This window comes from Diceros bicornis, chromosome 20, assembly GCF_020826845.1.
Source record: "Diceros bicornis minor isolate mBicDic1 chromosome 20, mDicBic1.mat.cur, whole genome shotgun sequence".
Taxonomy (NCBI): Eukaryota; Metazoa; Chordata; class Mammalia; order Perissodactyla; family Rhinocerotidae; genus Diceros; species Diceros bicornis.
Window position 1 is genome coordinate 30,642,279 of NC_080759.1, and position 19,599 is coordinate 30,661,877.

The 19,599-nt window shown below is 41.6% G+C and overlaps 1 protein-coding gene and 1 long non-coding RNA gene across 4 annotated transcripts in view; one reads left to right on the forward strand and one right to left on the reverse strand.

Moving 5' to 3' along the window:
- OSMR (oncostatin M receptor) overlaps positions 1-12,681 on the reverse strand; it is a 60,684-nt gene extending 48,003 nt beyond the window's left edge. For all 3 annotated transcript variants that reach the window (XM_058564200.1, XM_058564199.1, XM_058564198.1), the window contains exon 1: positions 12,425-12,681. The gene's annotated coding sequence lies outside the window, so the exon portion shown is untranslated. The remainder of the gene's footprint in view (positions 1-12,424) is intronic.
- On the forward strand, positions 12,604-17,858 carry LOC131419228 (uncharacterized). Its single transcript, XR_009223173.1, has 4 exons — positions 12,604-12,775; positions 13,503-13,711; positions 14,192-14,271; positions 15,005-17,858. It is a non-coding gene; the product is annotated as an uncharacterized LOC131419228 (long non-coding RNA).
- Positions 17,859-19,599: the final 1,741 nt, after the last annotated feature.

The window sequence follows — 19,599 nt, forward strand, 5'->3', positions numbered from 1 at the left end:
TAAGGCTTTGCGGCAACAGATAACTGATCCACCATTTCCTCAAACCAAGCAAAGGTTGGTAAAGAAATGTAGAGAAGAGAAACAAAAGATAAATATAAAAAACAGACTCTGATTAAAAGGAGAACAAATGCCAGTCTCAAAAGAGCTAAATTTGAATTAATTACTTATGGGGGAGTCATCTCCCCTCTTCCCCGTTTCCCTCATTACAATGTCATCTAGGAAAAATGGGCACATTCTACCTAAGGAGACACTCAGTGCTTCATTGTTCAAAATAATTTCCGGTTCTCTTTGCCGTAGAAGAGGGTTGTAAACTAGAGGCCAACTTCACTGATTCATCAGGGCCTGTGACCACGGGACAATCTGAGGGCACAAAGAATCAGCCTGGATGACCTCAAGAAGGCTAATAGGTTCTTAATTTAATAATAAACGTGTTAGTCAGGGGAAGCGTTGGATCTCACTTTTCTATTTCAAACTCTGACTCATCACAGAGAGAAGCAATGAAACACTTCAAAGTCAATTTTTGCCTCTGTCTCGCTACCTGGACTCCATCAAAACCTAGAAATTCAGTGAACCAGATCATCCATTTTCACTACCCACATCCTCTACTTATTTTTTTTAAATAGTATTTTACAAGAAATGGGAACTACCATGAAGACAGGAAGCAGATAAACCGCACCATTAAATTACTCCAGGGTGGTCACACTCACGCACAGGGGAACCCAATTGCAAGCAGAAGCAAAAGTCTCCAAATGACAGCTTTTGTTCATATCCCTTTAAGCATCGCTTTCTGCAACTTCTATTTTGACAAACTAGTCCTTCAGATCTCTCTAAAATCTCTACTTACGACTTCAAATAGGTTCCTATTACAACCGAATATCAAAGCCAGGGGTAAATGAATTCAAGAAAAAACAGCTTCTGCTCAGAACCAAAGGGAAGGCAAAGGAAAATGCCAAAGTGAAGTGTCTGACACTCGCTGTGCAATTTAAATATCCTTCTAATCCTAGCGTGTGTACAGGACCACATCCTCCTTACACTGACATCAGTGCAAGGTGCCACCCCCGTAAGGAAATCTCGTCCCCTAAATTTAAAAGCAGATGATTCAGGGGGTGATATGCGTGCTGCTCCATGTTCTCCTGATGAAAGGGCTACTTAAAATGTTTCCAAAAATTTGGAGTTCAAGTAAATCAAATATTTTACATGTCGCAAAAATTAAACAAGTCATGGGGCAGAGCGACTCAAAACTAAAAGTTAGAAGCCACCTGCCAATCAAGGGTAACCAGAAATTAAAGAATAAAAGTTGTCATATAACAAAATTGAAAAATATGCGTATTACAAAGGATGCATTTCCATGGTTTGGGTATCACAGGAAAGTCCTTGCGAACCACCAGGACAGTCTCGTCTGGAAGTCCTGCCCCTCCCCACCGTCTCACACACACCAGGTTGTGAATCTGAGGAGGTCAGCTGGGGCAGCCATTCAGATTCACTGTTTTTATTTTCATCAGGTTTGACATGCACAGTTTCATGCATGCTGGGCAGGTGGCAACCGTGACTTGGTGCCTGCACACGAGCAAAGTGGTTGTTATTTCCAGTGGTGTGACTAGACAGCTGCCATCCTGAGGGTTCAGGCTCCAGACCACCTCCGGACCACTTGCAGAAGGACTACGAGTCCTAACTGTTGTCTGAAAACCTTCTGGTAAATCAATCAAGTTCATAAAACTTGGAGAATGAGAGTCAGCAGCTGGAAGAATGTTCCATAGACCCCTGTGGAGCTCCCTTCGGGAAATGCCGCATGAACAGTTCTCCTGACGGCACAGAGCCTGACGCTGAGAAAACACAGACACCGAGAGCTCTGAGCCGGCGGCTTCTAAGCCAGTAACCAACTGCACAGCCCATGTGGTCCCCCCTCCACACCTCAGACATAAATCCTGAGACTGCCAGCTGCTTCCCAGTGGGACCCTGACTAACACAGTGAAAAACCTGGGGGTGAGGAGCGAACTGTGCAAACATCCTGAGGTTGGAGAGTGCTTGGCGTGTTCAAGGAACAACAAGGAGCCGGGTGTGGGTGTTGGAGGGAGCAAGGAGGTGAGTGATGGGAGATGAAATCAGAGGGCACGCGGAGAGAGAAAGCAGACAGGGAAAATATTTTCAAAACTCTGAGCGAGATGGGAGCCACTGGAGAACTTGAAGCATAGGAGTAACATGGCCTAACTTACACTGAACAGGAAGGACCCTGTAAGCAGAAGAGACTGCAGGAGGCACGAGTGGCAGGAGGGAGAGCAGTTAGGAAGCTACAGCAAGAGTCCAGGGGACAACGACGCTGGCTTAGCAGTGTGATGGCAGTGGAAGTAGTGAATAGTGGGGGAATTCGGGAGAGATTGTCAAGATAGAGCTGGCAGGATGCGTGGAGTGGCGATAAAGTGAGACATCATGGATAGCTCCAAGAATTTTGGGCTGAGCCCCTGGAAGAATGGAATTACCATTAACGGAGAAGCAGAAGAAGAGATTTAGTGGGTTACATCAAGGGCGCAATTTGCAACATGTTAAAAGTGAGATGCTTATTTGATATCCAAGGGGAGAGATGCCGTGCTGGCTGGAGACACAATTTGGAGTTCGTGGGAGGGGTCCTGGCTGGGGGTATCAATTCAGGCGTCCTCGGCGCATAGGCGCAGGACTGCATGATTGGCAAGAGAGGGAGTACAGACAGGAAAGAGAGAGGTCCGAGCACGGAGCTCTGGGGCACTCCACCACCTATACTATGCCCCCTCATGCAGATCAAAATGAAATCCAGGTCTAGGCCAGGCTTTCCTGCACCACCTCAAAGATAAGGGCTGCGTGTTCGGATGGGCTGCTGCGCTGCTCCTGCAGCATCAACGGGCTGCCAGGCACCTTCCCCCAACGGGTGCTCAGGGCGCTCCAAGCAGGGGCTGGCTTTTCCTTTGCAGCTGCTTCTGATGCGGAAAAGGCCACTCAGCCCTCTCGTTCATTCGACAGGCTTTCTCTCTCAACTATCAGTGAGGTGCACTGCCACTTGCAATTTCCGGTAAGAAAAGGAAGTCAGGGAAGTATGGAGTAGCAGAATTCAGAAAGGAAAAAATACTTTCCTGCCTCCTCCACACTACTTGGTCCTTTCCCCAAACCTGTTCTTTATTTCTATTTTTCAGATCTCAGTCATTCCCAACTAGTCTATGAGCTGCTAAGGACAGGTCTGGATCTTATTCCCCACTGTCTATCACAGGCCCAGAACATAGTTGCTATGCAGTAAATACCTCGTAAATGAATAAAAACTTGTACCAATTTTCTCACATTCTCTCTTCTTTGCTTTCAATTTTATTTCAATTAAAATAGATTCCTTTTCAGGTGCTTCTACTTTTTCTGTTGGCAACTATTGTCTAATTCATAGTCTTTCATTGACATTCCTTCTCTGGGGGAATAAAAGGAGGAAAGAAAAAAAAACTACTCATTCATTGTGTAGAACTTATCATTCAAATCTTGTCTCTTTGCAAAATGAAGACGCCTTTGGCTACCCCTCAGTATAAATACTACCTGCGTAATAAAACACAGCTTTTGAAAAGGGTATGAGTCTGTCCTTCTTCACCAGCACGCCTTGTTCTGTCATTACCAAAATATTTATTCCTGAGAAGTTTCCCCACCACAAATAATCCCCATGAGAAGCAGCATGAGCATCATTTGCTTCCCAAGAACCCAGATGTGTTGCCAAACTCTTCAAACCTGGCTGGGTGCCCCGATGATGTCATATGCAAATACTATTTTAAAGAAAGAAGCTGTTCATCCAGGACGCGTGCTGGGGTGTGCAGCTCGTGAAAGGGCTCTGTGTTGCAGTACAAAGAGTTGCATGCCACTTCTTGGAGGTTCCCCACACTCCTCGGATTTGGTTATCTTTACTTCTTTTTTAAGAGCACCGCCATTTGTCTTTGGGAGCCCCTGCGAAAGGGCCTCCACCGTTACATCATAGGATTGACCACCTCCAAGGTTGCACTCCAATTCCACCACTCCTTCCTCTTCAAGTATCCACCACTGGGAGGTACGCCCACAGAAAGGTTCGAGCACTTCTTCCTCTCCCTTTATGCCCACCAGTTAAGTTCTGTAAGGGCAATCCTGATTCATGGGACTGAACTGGCTCATGTACAACTGATTTTCTTTTTCAAGCAATGTTCAGTTAAAAGCTCTTGGAACTTGTGACACCAGCTAGGATTAAACCTGAGTCTCTAAGCGGTAAGTGAAGCCAAAGAAAAGAATGGAAAACCTGGATCCAAGGAGTATTCTTGATCCAAAGAATACGTAGGAATTTAATATGGGGAATTTCAAATCATTTCAGAAAAGATACATTATTCCCCAAAATGGTACTGGAACAATTGCCCAGACATTTATGGGAAAAGGAAGCTATAAGAGTTAAGTACATGGGCTCTGATCTAATATTACTTAAGGTCAAATCCATACTCTGGCACTTAATAATGGTATGACCATGGACAAGTTACTTAACCCACTTAGGCTTCAATTTTCCTTGCTGTAAAATAAGAATACATAACCTACCTTGTAGGATTGGCATAAGGATTAAATGAGATTATGAGAACATACACATAGTAAATCTAATTCATGTTAATTTTCTCATTATTGCTATTGCTTCATTCCCTTCAACAAAATGAATTCCAGAGGAACAAAGATACAATGCAAGAAATAAGGCCATAAAATTACTAGAATAAAATATAGATGAATATTTGTATAATCTGTCTGAGTATGGTATGAAACTCAGAAGCAATAAATACTACTACACTGATCAAATAGACATTTAAAAAATTTTTGTGCTATAATTGGACCAAAAACAAACTGAGAACAATAGTTTCAATACTTATGGCAAACGGTTACCATTCCTAATATATAAAGAGCTCTTAGAAATCAATAAGAAAAAGACAACTCTGTAGAAAAACTTGCAAATAACATGAATATGTAATTCATAAAAAAGAAGAAAATATCAATAACCAAAAGAGAAAAAGAAAAACTGGACACTATCACTAATAATTAAACAAATGCAACTTAAAACAGTAATGTACATGTCTCTATGTGTGTCTGTGTGGTGTCTGATTGGAAAAGCTCAAAAAAGTCTTAAAATCTAGCACTGGTACAAGTTTGAAGAAGTAGGCATTGTTACTCACTGATGGTCAAAAAGTATAACTTCACTGAGGTCAATTTGGCAACATCTATTAAAATTTTTGTATGCATTATCTCTTATTCAGAAATACGATTTCTAGAATTTTGTCCTATAGATATGTGTGGGTGTGCATGATATGAAAGTATATATACAAAAATATATATTTTTAGAGAACAGTCATTGCAGCATTGTTTATACTGAGGAAAAAGAACAAAAACAATCTAAATATCTATCAAAAGAAACTAAAAAATTTAATTATGGTGCATTTCTACAAAGAAATACTATGAAGCTGTTAAAAAGAATGAAATAGATTCATGTGCTGACATGGAAGAATGTCCAAAAAATACTGAATGGAAAAGCAAGTTTCAGAATAGTTGTGCAGAAAATCATCTATGAAAGGCAGCTGTGCCACGCAGAGCTCCCTTCAAAAGAACCTACTGCAGGAGCAGAGGTGACTGATAGCTTTCACTGCTGCATCTTCAGACTGGCTGCACATTCCCACCAAGCCCACAATCCCTCCAGGCTGCTCCCAGCCAATGATCAAGCCAAGCCTTTTCCATCCAACGTGGGACTCCTTTAACAGGCAACCTCTGATCAAAGTCTCCCCTTCCCTCGCCAAAACGTTCTCAGAACTGCACTGCAGCTGGACACTCTTCCTTCCCAGCCTGCCTTCTTCCCTGTCCCCTCTCACAGGTGTCAGAGCTTCAGTGGGTTTGCAGGCTTTCTCTGCCTACTTCTGCTCCCTTCTTCCTTTATCCCTCGTAAGTGCTTTCCCCCAAAATCTTCTCCACATCTATTTCTGCCTTGCTGTCTTCTATTTAAAGGGTCCAAACTGGCCCCAAAAGACACCCCCAACTACTAACAGTTATAAATTTAGAGCTGGGATAGGGTAACGGAGGTGGGCGGGATGAGGGAAATGAGAACTCTCAAGTTACGTAATTCTGAAAAATAAAGCATTCTTTAATACGTGTGTGTGTGTTTTACAGATAGTGGGTTCAGTCCTGTGCAAGTACTAGCAATTACACTATTTCCACACTTGAATCATATATCCATCAGGGTTAAACTAGTTGAAAGTGTTTTGTGATTCAAATCTAGCCTATAGCTGTCAAATGGACCTGAAAAAAGGTTGGCGTTTTTTTAGATACTGGATCAGCCTATGAGGCTGTCATGTGTTTCTGTACAAAAAATGTGATGTGTGAGGTCCTGAGAGAATGTAGGCACTTTAACAATGCATTTCCAAATAAAGAAAGTAACCAATGTCCTGGGGAGAAACTGCCATTCCCTTCTAACACCAAGGCACACTAAAGAATGTGAAGTTAACTTGCTCAAAGTCCCCGTTAGGAAGACTGGGAGTAGAGAGAGGTGACCAAGACATAACAAGATGAGTGAAAAATTTACTCACATGAGAGCATGGTTTCACAGCAGACACTGTGTTCTCACACAGTGGAACCTCGTTCCATATTTTCCAAGACATCTTTTTATTTTACTTTTTTCCAAGTGGTCCTTATGTCTTACAGTTTTTCTATTTGCTAAGACACTTGTAATTGTGGGTTTTCTTTCAGTTGACTTTACATTTCATACTCAGATTGGATATATTTTATGTGGCCATCTTCATCTTAATTCAACAGTTGTAAACAACCCTGATAGTTAATTGTCTCAATGATTTCAGATCTACAAGTAGAACTTTGTGTTATACTTAACGCTCTCACTAACCCTCTTTCTTTTCAAAAAAAAAAAAGAAGAAAAGAAGGAAAGGAGAAAGTAAGGAAGGAAATAACACAACTATAATCTAGTTCTTTAGCACATAACATTAAAATAAAGCAATTTACGAGTCCTGGCAATCACATTTATCCTCATAGGAAATACTATTACTACTAGCATAACTTTAAATACCAGTGAAAGACTATATACTCAAAGTGTCAATGAAGGACCAGTAGCACTGACATCATCCAGGAGCTTGTTAGAAACGCAAAATCTCAGGTCACATCTTAGATCTACTGAATAAAAATCTGCATTTAAACAAGATCCCCAGGTGATTCATATGCACACTGAAGATTGAGAAACACTGCTATATTCAATATTTATGACATATTTTTGTCTCCTAGGATACTATCGATATATACAGGAAACATTTACTGGCTCCTTCTATGAGAAGGCATTCTGCAGAGCCCATAGCGGGCTGTGAAGGTAAACATGAGAATGATCCCAGCTAGCAGGTACTGGATGCTAACTCTGCAGGTGCCTTGCTAAGTGACTTACATGCATTTATTAACTGAATCCTCACAACAGCCCTATGAAAGAGATTCTATTATTATCCCCAAACACAGAAGAGGAAATTCAGGCTAAGAAAGGTTAAAAGTAACTTCGACATAGGTTGACATAGTTAACCTAGAACTTGAAACCAGGTGAGTCACTCCTCAAAGCACAGAATTTTACCATATCACGCTGCTTCCTCCATGCTGGGAGCTCATGCTAGAATGCACCTTAAAGCATAAAAAATTATTAACCATGATAAACCCAAGAAAATCTTCAGAGAAACTCCAACAGGATTTTATTAAACTTGACAAGCTATTTGTAAAGTTTATACAAAAGAAAAAATGCACAGGATCATTTTTAAAAAAATTTTTTAGAAAAAAAAGTACAAATGTATGCTACTAGATATAGAAACACACTCTAAAGCTGTAGCAGCTAATATAAGGCGGTACTAGCATAAGAAGAGACAAAAAAGATCAATGAAACAGAACAGTCTCCCGAAACAGCCCCCGGTATAAACAGGAATTTATTTTACTATAAAAACAGAATTTCAAGTGAGTTGGAAAACAGACGGATGATTAAATGGTGTTGGGTTAACTGCCTAAAACTTTAGAAACAAATTAACTTACGTCCTGACCTTTCACCTTATACAAAACTCTGATATTTTAAAGAGCTAAATGTAAAATCCAAAATAACGATAATAAGAAATAATCTTATTTCTTATTATAGAAATAGGATTATAGAAAGAAATAGAAATAAGAAGAAAATAAGATAATTTTTAAAATAATTTTTAGGTGAAAAAGACCTTCCTAAACTAGACAAACCACAGAAATCATGAGACTGCAAGAGTTGATTACACAAGCATTTAAAACTTTTATGCAGCAAAAGACAGTTAAAAATAAAAACATTATGAATGGATAAGCAAAACATGGTATATACATACAATGGAATATTATTCAGTCTTAAAAAGGAAGAAAATTCTGATACCTGCTACAACACGGATGAGCCTTGAGGATACTTTGCTAAGTGAAATAAGCCATTTGCAAAAAGACAAACACTATATGATTCCTCCATTTATACGAGGTACCTGGAGTAGTCAACTTCATAGAAACAGAAAGTAGAATGGTGGTTGCCAGGGGCTGGGGAGAAGGGAGTTACCATTTCATGGGTGCAGAGTTTCAGTTTTGCAAGATTAAAAGTTTTGGAGATGCATGGTGATAATGGCTGCACAACAATATGAATATACTTACTAACACTGACCTGTACACTTAAAAATGGTAAATTTTATATTATGTATAAAGTATATGTTGTTAGTGCCATGGAGACTCCTACTGACCCTGTGTACAGCCGAGCGGAACCCTGCCCGGGCTTTTTGCGCCATCCTCTCACCTTCTGGCGCTATATCAGACAACGCTCTGCTGCTATTCACAGGGTTTTCAAGGCCAATTTTTTCAGAAGTGGGTGGCCAGGTCCTTCTTTCTTCCTAGTCTGTCTTAGTCTGGAAGCTTCACTGAAACTGTGCACCATTGGTGACCCTGCTGGTATTTCAAATACCGGTGGCATAGCTTTCAGCATCACAGCAACACACAGCCACCACAGTATGACAACTGACAGATGGATAGTGTGGTTCCCTGACCAGAAACGAACCCAGGCCATGGTGGTGAGAGGGCCCAATCTTAACCACTAGACTACCAGTATGTATTTTACCACAATAAAAAAAAAAAGAAAAAAAGCATTACACTAGAAGAAATATTTTCATCAGCTATAACAGACAAAGGATTAAGATCCTGAATAGGTATAGAGCTTATTCTGCAATAAACAGGAATAAGAAAAAGCAACTCAATAGAAAACTGAGCAAGTGAAATGAACGGGTAATTCATAGAAGACACATATGACCCATACATAATTAGAGATATTAAATTGCAGTAGTAATCAGCAAAATGCAAATTAAAATGCCTTATTGGGTTTCACTCATTTACCAGATTTGAAAATTCAAATAAACAAAAAAAAAAAAGATAACAGCTGATGTTAGGAAGGATGAGGGAAACAGATGCTTATGCACTGAGTTTACATTAGTACGTGGGGTGTGGACAGCGATGCAATTTGAACGGTTGTATCTATCAAGATGAACAAACCCTTTGACCCAAGAATATCTCTCCTAGGATTCTACTCCACAGAAATACTCAGGCTTACACACAGAGATGAATGCACAATCTTCCCTGAAGCACTGTTGCTAATGCTGAATAATTTTAAACAACCCAAATGTCCATCAATAAAGCAAAGGATGGATAAATCATATTTCTACTTTAGAATAACATGTGACCATTAACAAAAGAGGTACAAACAGACATGGAAAGATCTCTAAGACTTGGGAAGGAAAAGTAAGCTTTGCGATGTATAGGATACACAGTAAGATCTTATTTACATATATTAAAACATATGTATACATACATATTATGAAAATGTATAGAAAAGAAAAAAATCTTGGAATGCTATTTACCAAACTTAACTTCCATTTTCTGAGTGGAAGTAGGAGTGACGATGGTACTTCTCATTCCATATACTTCTCTATTGTTTGAATGAGAATGTATTCAGCTATTATTTGTATTATTTTTAAAACATAAAAATAAAATACAGCCCACCTGGAGCAAATAAATGCTGAAAAAACCAGTAGAACTAAAATGAGAAGAAAAGGAAGGAAAACAAAAACACAGCTGCTGGAAAAGAAACTCACTCCTTATGTAGCTAGGAGGAGTATTTCCACAATATTCCATTTGTTTTATTTTTGCCCATTTCACATATATTTTTTTTAAAATCAAGCAGGACCTCCTCCCCCAGCGAAAAGACGGCCAGGGTTCACCATTCCTGTAAGTGAGCAAGATGACATTCACTGAGATTTCTTTCCATCTGAGCCGACAATGCCCCAGCCCAGTCCCACAAGCAAAACACGCTCTCTCTTCTTGTCAAATCACATTACTGCTGATTCCTCTTTCAAAACCATAACAGTTTTCTTGATTTGGTTCCTTTTTGAGGACAAAAGGGTTATAAGGAAACTCAAAGACTCTGGAACACCTCTGTGTACCACTGTAGGTGCTCCTAGTCTTTCAGGTTAAAGAAAGGGGTAGAAGGAAAGAGACTCAGTGTGTAAGTGTTATCCCCAAAGTGGATCGAGTCCCTGATGGACACCCAGGACCAGTCCTTTTAGACACATTTGCTGGGACAACAAGAGGCAGAGCTGGGACCAAGACGTAAGCCACAAGGAGGCAAGTTACAGGTGAGAATTAGAGCTGTCCGGCAATGAAATGTTAGGTGGTGAGCTCCCTGCCACTGGAGGCATTCTAACAGTACTGAATGCTACCAGGAGAGAGGCCAAACTGAGCATGCCCTGAAGATTCTGAATAGCTAGCTTAGGGTGGAGACCAGTGCTTTGAAAAGCTCCAAAAATGATGCTGAGGCACAGCTAAGTATGGGAAGCCCTGGCCACTATGACAGGGGCTCTTCAGCCTCAAGGATCTCCGAGTGCGTGTGAAAGCCACCCAGGAGAAAGACAAAGCAGAACAATAAGGAAGCACCACCCCCAGGGCCACTCCAAAAAGGGTCCTTGAGTTTGAGGCACAACATAGTGCTTATAAGCAGACTCCAAAGCCAAATTCTGACTCTGTCACTTGCTAGCTGTGTGACCATAGACAAGTCACTTAACTTCTCTGGGCTTCAGTTTCCTCACTGATAAAATGAGAATGGCAAAACTACCACCTACTCCATTGGTGAAACTGAGATGAGCTAGCATATGTAAGATACTTAGAATGGTGCCTGGTCCATAGTAGGTATGAACTATTATTTTGCAGAGGAGAAAACTGAGGCTGAGGCAATAAGTAACCTGACCCAAGTTCTAAAGTCAGTTTTAGGTGTGGGAATAAAACCCAAAGCTTCTTTCCTTCTACCTCAAATCAAATACACCAGATTCAGTTCTACTGAATCCTCTGCCTACATTACTCCCCATTCACTCCACTCGAGTAGGAGAATTAGCTTGTTCACAAGGTGTCTTCAAGCTTGCCGGTTACCAAGCGCCTTTTCTCAGGGCACCTAGCACTGTGCCTCCCACCACACGGCAGGAGGCAGGATGGATGGATGGACGCACGGGCGGGCGGATGAAGGACAGGCCAAGGACGATCAAGAAAGGACTCACGGTGTCAGGGGCAGAGCCCTCAGCTCCGAGATCTCAGCGCCACCACAACCAGCTCCATGGTCTTGGACAAGTTACTGACCCCCTCTATGCCCAGGTCTGTCTATAAAAGGGTGGCGGTGGGGGCGGTTACAAATGCTTGGCTCTAGCTGCCCAACCTGCCAACTCTGTGCTGCTTCCATCCATGTGGCAGAAGAGAGTAGGCGTCTGCCCCCAGACACTACCCCATCTCAGGGATCTCCTCGCTCCAACTGTGAGTGAGCGCCTCCCAATTCTAAGTGTTAATAGAGACAGGATGGAGGCACATCACGGGCTCCGAGAGGACAGATTGCCAGGTGGCAGTTAAGGGTGCGTAGGGGGAGACTGAGGCCAGCAATTAACTCCCATGGTAGTGTGTTGGGAGAGAGGCAAAAGTGGATCAAATTGGGAATTTCAACAAATATTCCCCCACTACTTGAGAAGGAGGCGACGGGATGGTGAACGTAGGAGTAGGGTAGGAAACGTCGCGGTGGACCCGGCAGCGTGCGCTCTGGAAAGAATTAGTCTTTGAGTGTTACGCACCAGGTAGGCGGGCCAGAGGCGAGGACCCCTCAGAGCACCGTCTCGGAGCGATCGAACCCCGAGCCAAGGCAAACGCGGGGCAGGGGCGGCGCGGAGCGGGGGGGGGCCGGCAGAGAGGCTGCAAAGGTGTCCGCTTCGTTCCCGCGCCGCGCCGGGTCCGCCGTCGGAAAAGCGAGCGCGGGAGGCGGGGCGCGAGCGGGGAAGGCTGCGGCGGGACGCGGGGGGCGCGGAGGAGAGGGGCGGGCGGCGGGGGTACTCACCCTGCGGGCGGAGGGCTCCGCGAGCCGGGCCGAGTCCTGGGCGGCACGGGGTCCGCGGGTGCGGACGCCGGTGCGGACGCGGGTGTGGACGTGCAGAGGCGGCCCCGCGCCCGCGCTATGAATCAGCTGCGGGGCGAGCGCCGAGGGGCGGGAGTTACGGGAAAGCCGCGGGGGAGGGCAGAGGGTGAGGTCTTTTGCAATTTCCCGTCTTGCTGCGCACTCTTGGCAGTCCTGGGATTCGCAGGAATTCGCCTCCCGTTGGTCCCCAGAGGAAGCGGATGGGACCCTGCGGGAGGCGGACGAGACCTTGCGGAGGTGCGGCCCCCGGAGTTGGCGGACGGGCGGGGACCGGTGAGAAAGGAAGTGGGAGAGGCCTGGGGAGGGAAAGTGGAAACCGAAAACTCCGCGGCCCGGGCAGCGCGCCCCGCGCGCCGCTTCTCCTGCCCGGGACAGCCGAGGGGAGCCGAGTGGCCCAGGAGTGCTGGTGTGGTCCCGCGCGCGGGGACACTTGTCGTCTCAACTCAGAGGCAGAACCCTTGGGCTCCCTGGCAGAAAGTCTTCGGGCAAAAGACAAGCGCTCCAGCCAAACTTCGGACTATGTTTCCATTTGGCGTTCAGAGCAATAAAAACGTGTTTGACGTGGATAAAGAGAAGAGATTAGTGGTTACTAGAGGGGAAGGGGGTTGTGGGTGGGCGAAAGGGGTAAACGGGCACGTATATATGGTGACGGATAAAAACTAGACTATTGGTGCTGAGCACAATGCAGTCTATACAGAAAGTGAGAGATGATAATGTACACCTGAAATTGCTCAATGTTATAAACCATTATGACCTCAATAAAATAATTTGAAAAAATAGTGTTTGAACAGAGTTCTAGGATCCTGGCTCTTGTTCCTGTCCGGAAACACCCTGTCAAACAAAGTTTCGTCTGTAGCAACAGCCCTGAAACCTTCGTGTCACAAAGAGCTGTGTATGCTTCACCATGGCTTAATGTTTCTCTTAGAAGTGCCATCCAATCTTTGAAATGCATATTTCAAATACATGGCCTTTGAAATACATGTTTGTTCTCTCTTTATAGTTCTATGATGGACTATCGAAAACCATATCGACTTTGGAGCTGGTGTGGAAACCATCCTAACACTGCCAATTCTGTGGCAGCCTCGGACCCAGAGAGGAGAGCAGTGGGGCCGCCGTGTCTGGAGGACTCGCAGGGATGCTGACAGCGCTGCAGGCTTCTTCGTTGGGTCAGCTAAGCCTGGTCTAGTTCCGGTTTGGGAACCCTGGAAAGTATCACAAATGGCAGAGACTGGGGGGTGGGGGGAACCAAGGGTGAGGAAGAAGGATCGCCCATAAAGCATATCTTAGAATCACTTCTTGAATTGACTGGGTGGTTCAAAATAATGTCGGAATCAGCCCATATGTTACTTTTATGTTTATCCACATTTTTTGCTTCTCCCAATGTCATCCTGGGGAAAGAATTTGTTTTTTAGGCGTAAATACGCTTAATATCTAGTGGTGCCTCTAGTGGTGCCTCGCAGACCATGGTGCATAGTAAATATTTGATGATAATGAAGAAAAGGTTCTATTGTCTAAATAAAAGTATGGTCTTTTGCCACACCTCTCTTTACTTCAAGAATATTAGAGTCCATTAGTTTAGCCATCTGCATGGCTGTGGAAACTTTGTCAAACCAGATCCCAAAGGGTTGGGAAGGCTTTCTGATTCTGTATTTTTCACTGTATGAAAAAATGTTAATTTCTTTGCAATAGAAACGATTCAGAGGAGTGTCTCTTAGAGCAGATGAGATGCCAAATGAAAATACTGAGTATGAAGAATTTCTACAAAGTGAGTCTTAACTTACTTTGGGCTCCTATTACAATAGAAGGAAACTAAGGTGCAAAAAATTCGGTGCTGTTGGTTCCTCCCATGAAATTCCAAACGGGCCCCCTTACACCGAGGTTAAGGAAAGAGACAGACCACTCCAGATTGGTAGGTGGCAGTTTTAATAAGCAAGGAAACTTACATAGGAGGCTTGCCTTGGGTGGCCGCAAGATGAGTAGATATCCACACCCAGCCGCCAGAATCTTAAACGTTTATACAGAGGCCTTAATGGGATTCTGTCACTTGTACAGTCCGGATGGTCTCAACAACACATTGCTCTCTGAAGGCAGTGTGCTTGAAGTGGCTTCTAGAATGGGAACAGTAGGCAGAACATACATTCCAAGGACAAGGGAGGGGGTAAGGAGCCTCTGATCCCCCAGGTCTAGTTCGAGGGTCAGCTGGAGGTCATGTCCTCTCAATGACTTCCTCCAACAGGTGCCCACTTAAAATTCATTTATTTTATGCACCATTCTAATTTCTTAAATTTAGCGATCCTTCTAGAGTTTAGTTACTATAGCACCTGTATATTTGTGATCATACCCTTAGGATGGTATCCTCAGTTGAATAGGGTCCTCCAAAAATTCATGTCCACCCAGAACCTCAGAATATGATCCTATTTGGAAATATTGTTTTTGCAGATTCAATCAAGTTAAGATGAGGTCATACTGGATTAATCCAATGACTGTTATCCTTATACGAAGAGGGAAATTTGGACACAGACCCCCAGGAGGAACGCCATGTGACTACTGAGGCAGAGATTGGAGTTATTCTGCCTCAAACCAAGGAATGCCAAGGATTGCTGGCAACCAGCAGAAGCTAGGAGAATGGTACAGAACAGAATGCCCCTCTGAACCCGTAAGAAGAAACTCATCCTACCAACACCTTGATTTCAGATTTCTGGGCTCCAGAACCGTGAGAGAATAGATTTCTGTTGTTGTAAGCCACTAAGTTTGTGGTAATTTGTTACAGCAGCTGTAGCAAACTGATACATAGGTATGTGATACATATTCTCAAGGTTAGTTTTTAAAATTAGCCTGAAAATAGCTAAAATGAAAAAGAAGAAAAATATCAGCAATTTATTAAGCTAAGAACTGAAATACCCTTCCTTGCTTAGCATTGATGAGATTATGTTGGAAAAATAAGTATTGATTCTGCTCCATTTGACACTCCTCCCTAATGTTCTCTCTTCCTTTCGATTTCAGTAGCACAACTTTCTTTCCTTTTCCTCCATTTTCCTGACTTTCTTCCCTGTCACCTTCTTGGGCTTCTTGTTCTCCACTTGTCCCTCAGATGTTGGTGTGTCCATTCAGTGAAATACAGAATCAGGGCTCCATCCTTGACATTCTTCTCTGAATCCACACAGTCTCTCAAACGATCACATCCCTGCTCTTGATTTCAATGATCTCTTGTGCACGGATGACCCTCAAATCTTCCTTCCCATTGCAATTATTTCATCTGAACTGCAGACCGACTTATTTGTACATCAAAGTCGATATGTCGAAGTTCAAACTCTTCACTTTTCCCCATGTGATTTTCTTACATTAAGTGAATGACCCATTCTTTAATTTAGATACCAAATCAAAAAACCTACGAATGATTCTTGATCCACCCTCCCTCATCTTCCATCTTGTACCAGAAAGTCTCATATATGTAACTATTATAGAGGAGGCATGAGTAGAATGTACCCCTACCCTCTCCAACTTCTCAGAAGTTCTATAACTGTCAGGAACATTATATGGTTATAGATGTAGATATAGGTATAGGAATAGGTATAGATATAGATATATGAAGTCAGCTGTGTAAATTGTGAAATATGATTATTTTTGTTCAACTAATCAACTATTTTTGTTCAACTGTAAATACCTATAATTACATGTTTGGCACTATTTGGTAACCAAACTGATAGAGTCTGAAGAAATTGGGAGTTTTCTGAAGAAAGTGGCTTCATCAAGTAAGTAGTGGGTGATGATTTACAATCACCCTCATGGATAAGAATTCTCCGTTTTTTTTTGGCATATTATCACATTTGACATTTTAAAGATTCACTTTTAGGTCTTAAAGCATGCTGCTGTGATTATGATTGATGATACTGGTATTATTGCTAAGAAAACTTAATGGAAATTAAAATGTTATTTTGTAAATGTATTCCGGTATTGTGAAAAACTGGGCCTTCTGAAAAATTTTTTATCTAAAATATATCATAAAGCTTGATTAGTTGAGACATCTATCACTTCCAAATATATATATTAAAAAAGGGGGAGCCACCAATGACAAAGCAAGATGTTGAGTGTTAGAGGGCCACATGGAACATTCACATTTTATAATTTCAAGAGATTCCCTATAATTACTTAGTTATGAATTGCTTTCCTTTCAATATCTGTTAAGTGAATTTAAGTGAAGGATCACATCATCCTTAATAGTTCTAAAGGAGTTTCTTACTTGAACGAGATCTTACTTGAAGATTGACTGATTGATTTTGCACATTTCGGCTTCTCCTGGATATTGTAACTGTATTCACATCTTGTTCCAGAAATCATTAGAAACCAGACAATGGGGAGAACTTTTTGAATCTTTTACTGTTTTCCCTGCATGGGCTGTAGGAAGAATGTTGAATATGTGTTTGTTTAGTTAGCTGCTTTTATTTTCTTGGCCTGTGGTTATGGGAATTCATAAATATGAGTGTACGAGTTAATGCTAAAGAATAGAACATTATACAGTGAGGGGGAAGTACTTTGGGGAAGAATTAGATGGGAACTTTAGAGACTTCGGAAAACTATTTGCTAAGCTTTATCTAAAATAGATCTATAGTCGTATTTATACTTAGACAACATCTCTTAACAGACAGCATGTAGTTGGGACTTTTTGAAAAGTCCATTCTGACAGGCTCCGCATTTTAACTTGCTAGGGAGTGTTTAGCACACTTTCATTTAAGGCAATTATTGATTTGATTCAGTTTAATCTACCATTTTACCATATTTTACCATATTTTATCTGTTTTGTTCCCTCTTCTAGTTCTCCTTTTTGCCTTCTTTTACATTATATGAATATTTTTCAGAATTTAATTTTAATTTGCCTTTTGTTTTTTTGTTATTCCTCTTCGCAGGATTTTTTGGTGTTTGCTCTTTGGATTGCAATATATATCCTTAATTTTTACTGTTTCCTTGATAATATTGTACCATTTCACCTAATAGTTCCATTTAACTACACCTCCTGTCCTTCACATCATAGTTGTAAAATGTGTTACATCTATGACAAGATAAAACCAGCAATGTGATATGTATTTTTTAAAAATAAAAATGTTCTTCAATCCTTCCCAAAGATCTAAGTTTTCATCTGATCTCATTTCCCTAAGCCTGAAGAATTTCTCTTAGCACTGTCTTTTTTTTTTTTTTGTGAGGAAGATCAGCCCTGAGCTAACATCCACGCCAATCCTCCTCTTTTTTGCTGAAGAAGACCGGCCCTGAGCTAACATCTATTGCCAATCCTCCTCCTTTTTCTCCCCAAAGCCCCTGGTAGATAGTTGTATGTCGTAGTTGCACATCCTTCTAGTTGCTGTATGTGAGACGCTACCTCAACATGGCTGGACAAGCGGTGTGTCTGTGCACGCCCGGGATCCAAACCTGGGCCGCCAGTAGCAGAACTCGAGCACTTAACCACCAAGCCATGGGGCCGGCCCCCAGCACTTTCTTTTTTTAGTGCAGGTCTATTGGAGATACATCTCCAATCTCTTATTTTTAAATGTCTTTACTTCATTTTTTCCTTAAGAGATAATTTTGCTGGATATAGGATTCTGGGTTGACAGCTTTTTTCTTTAAACAATTTAAAGATGTTCCATGCATGGTTTTCTGGCCTCCATTATTTCTGATGAGAAATCATCAGTTATTCAAACCATTCCCTTGTATATATAATGTCTCATTTTTCTCTAATTGCTTTCCATATTTTCTCTTTCACTTTGGTTGTCAGTAGTTTGGTAGTGATATGCCTAGAGACTTAAAAATTATTCTTATTATTCTTCCTGCTTGACGTTTGTTGAGTTTGTTGATTTTGCAGATTTATGTCTTTTACTAAATTTGATAAATTTTCAGCTAGAATTTCTTCAAGTGTTTTTTTTCTTCCCTGTTATCTTTCTCACCTCTTTCTGAGACTCCAATTGCGAATATGTTAGGCCCCTTCATATAGTCCCAAATACTCATGTGGCTCTATTAATTGTTTTCAACCTTTTTTTGTTGTATTTTTCAGATTGGATCATTTCTACTGAACTATCTTTAAGTTTACTAACTCCTCTCCCATCATCTTTGTTTTGCTATTAAATCTGTCTAGTCAATTTTGTATAATGGATAGTGTATATTTCAGTTCTAGAATTTTGCTTCTTTCTTTCTTTATTTTCTATTTCTTTACTGATATTTCCTATTCTTTAGATCATGATGGGCATATTTTCCTTTAACTCATCAAAGTTATAACTCATGGTTATAATTGCTGCTTTTAAAGCATTGCTTGGTTATTCCAACATTTAGATAATCTCAGAGTCAATCTCCATTGATTGTTTCTCTTATGAGAATAGATCACATTTTCCTGGCTTATTTATTTGTTTATTTTTGGGTCGTCAAGTAATTTGGGATTGCAACCTGGACATTATAAATATTATGTTATGACAGCTGTGGATTCTATTATATTCTTCCAATGACATTGATTTTCTTTTTAAATGAGCAATTAACATGGTTAGACTCAAACTGCAAACATGATATTGCTTGCAGTAGTAGCAGCTCAAATCTGAGTTTAGTTTTTTTTGGCCTTAGCTAGACTGTTTTGAGTTTGCCTTGTGTAAGCATGTTTCAGAAATTATTCGTGATGTAGAGTTTAAACACAGAATATGAGCTTCTTTCTCTCTAGCTCTCTCTTTTCTGCGATTTCCAAAGGATGTGGTTGTCCCAAATTCTGACCTCTAGTTCTTCAAGCCAAAAATACTGCGTATTTTCTAACAGAGTTTTAGCTACCCCACGCTGCACAGACTCGGGCCAGTCTCAGGCTGAGGGCCATAAAATGTGAGAAACTCACTCCATGCTCTTTCCCTTCTTCCAGGTGTTGATTCCCCTCCAGAATCTTCCTGCTGTCATTCTCCACTGTTTTTAAGTGTTTTTTTAAAAAAATATTTTTTATGGTGTTTTATATTATTATATGTGGGAGGAACAGTTCAATAGGAGCTACTCAGCTGTGACTGGAAGTGACACTCCCTACAGTTATATTTTGAAATGCTAAGTGACTAAGTTATTGGAGGAAAATAGTATGAACTCCTTCC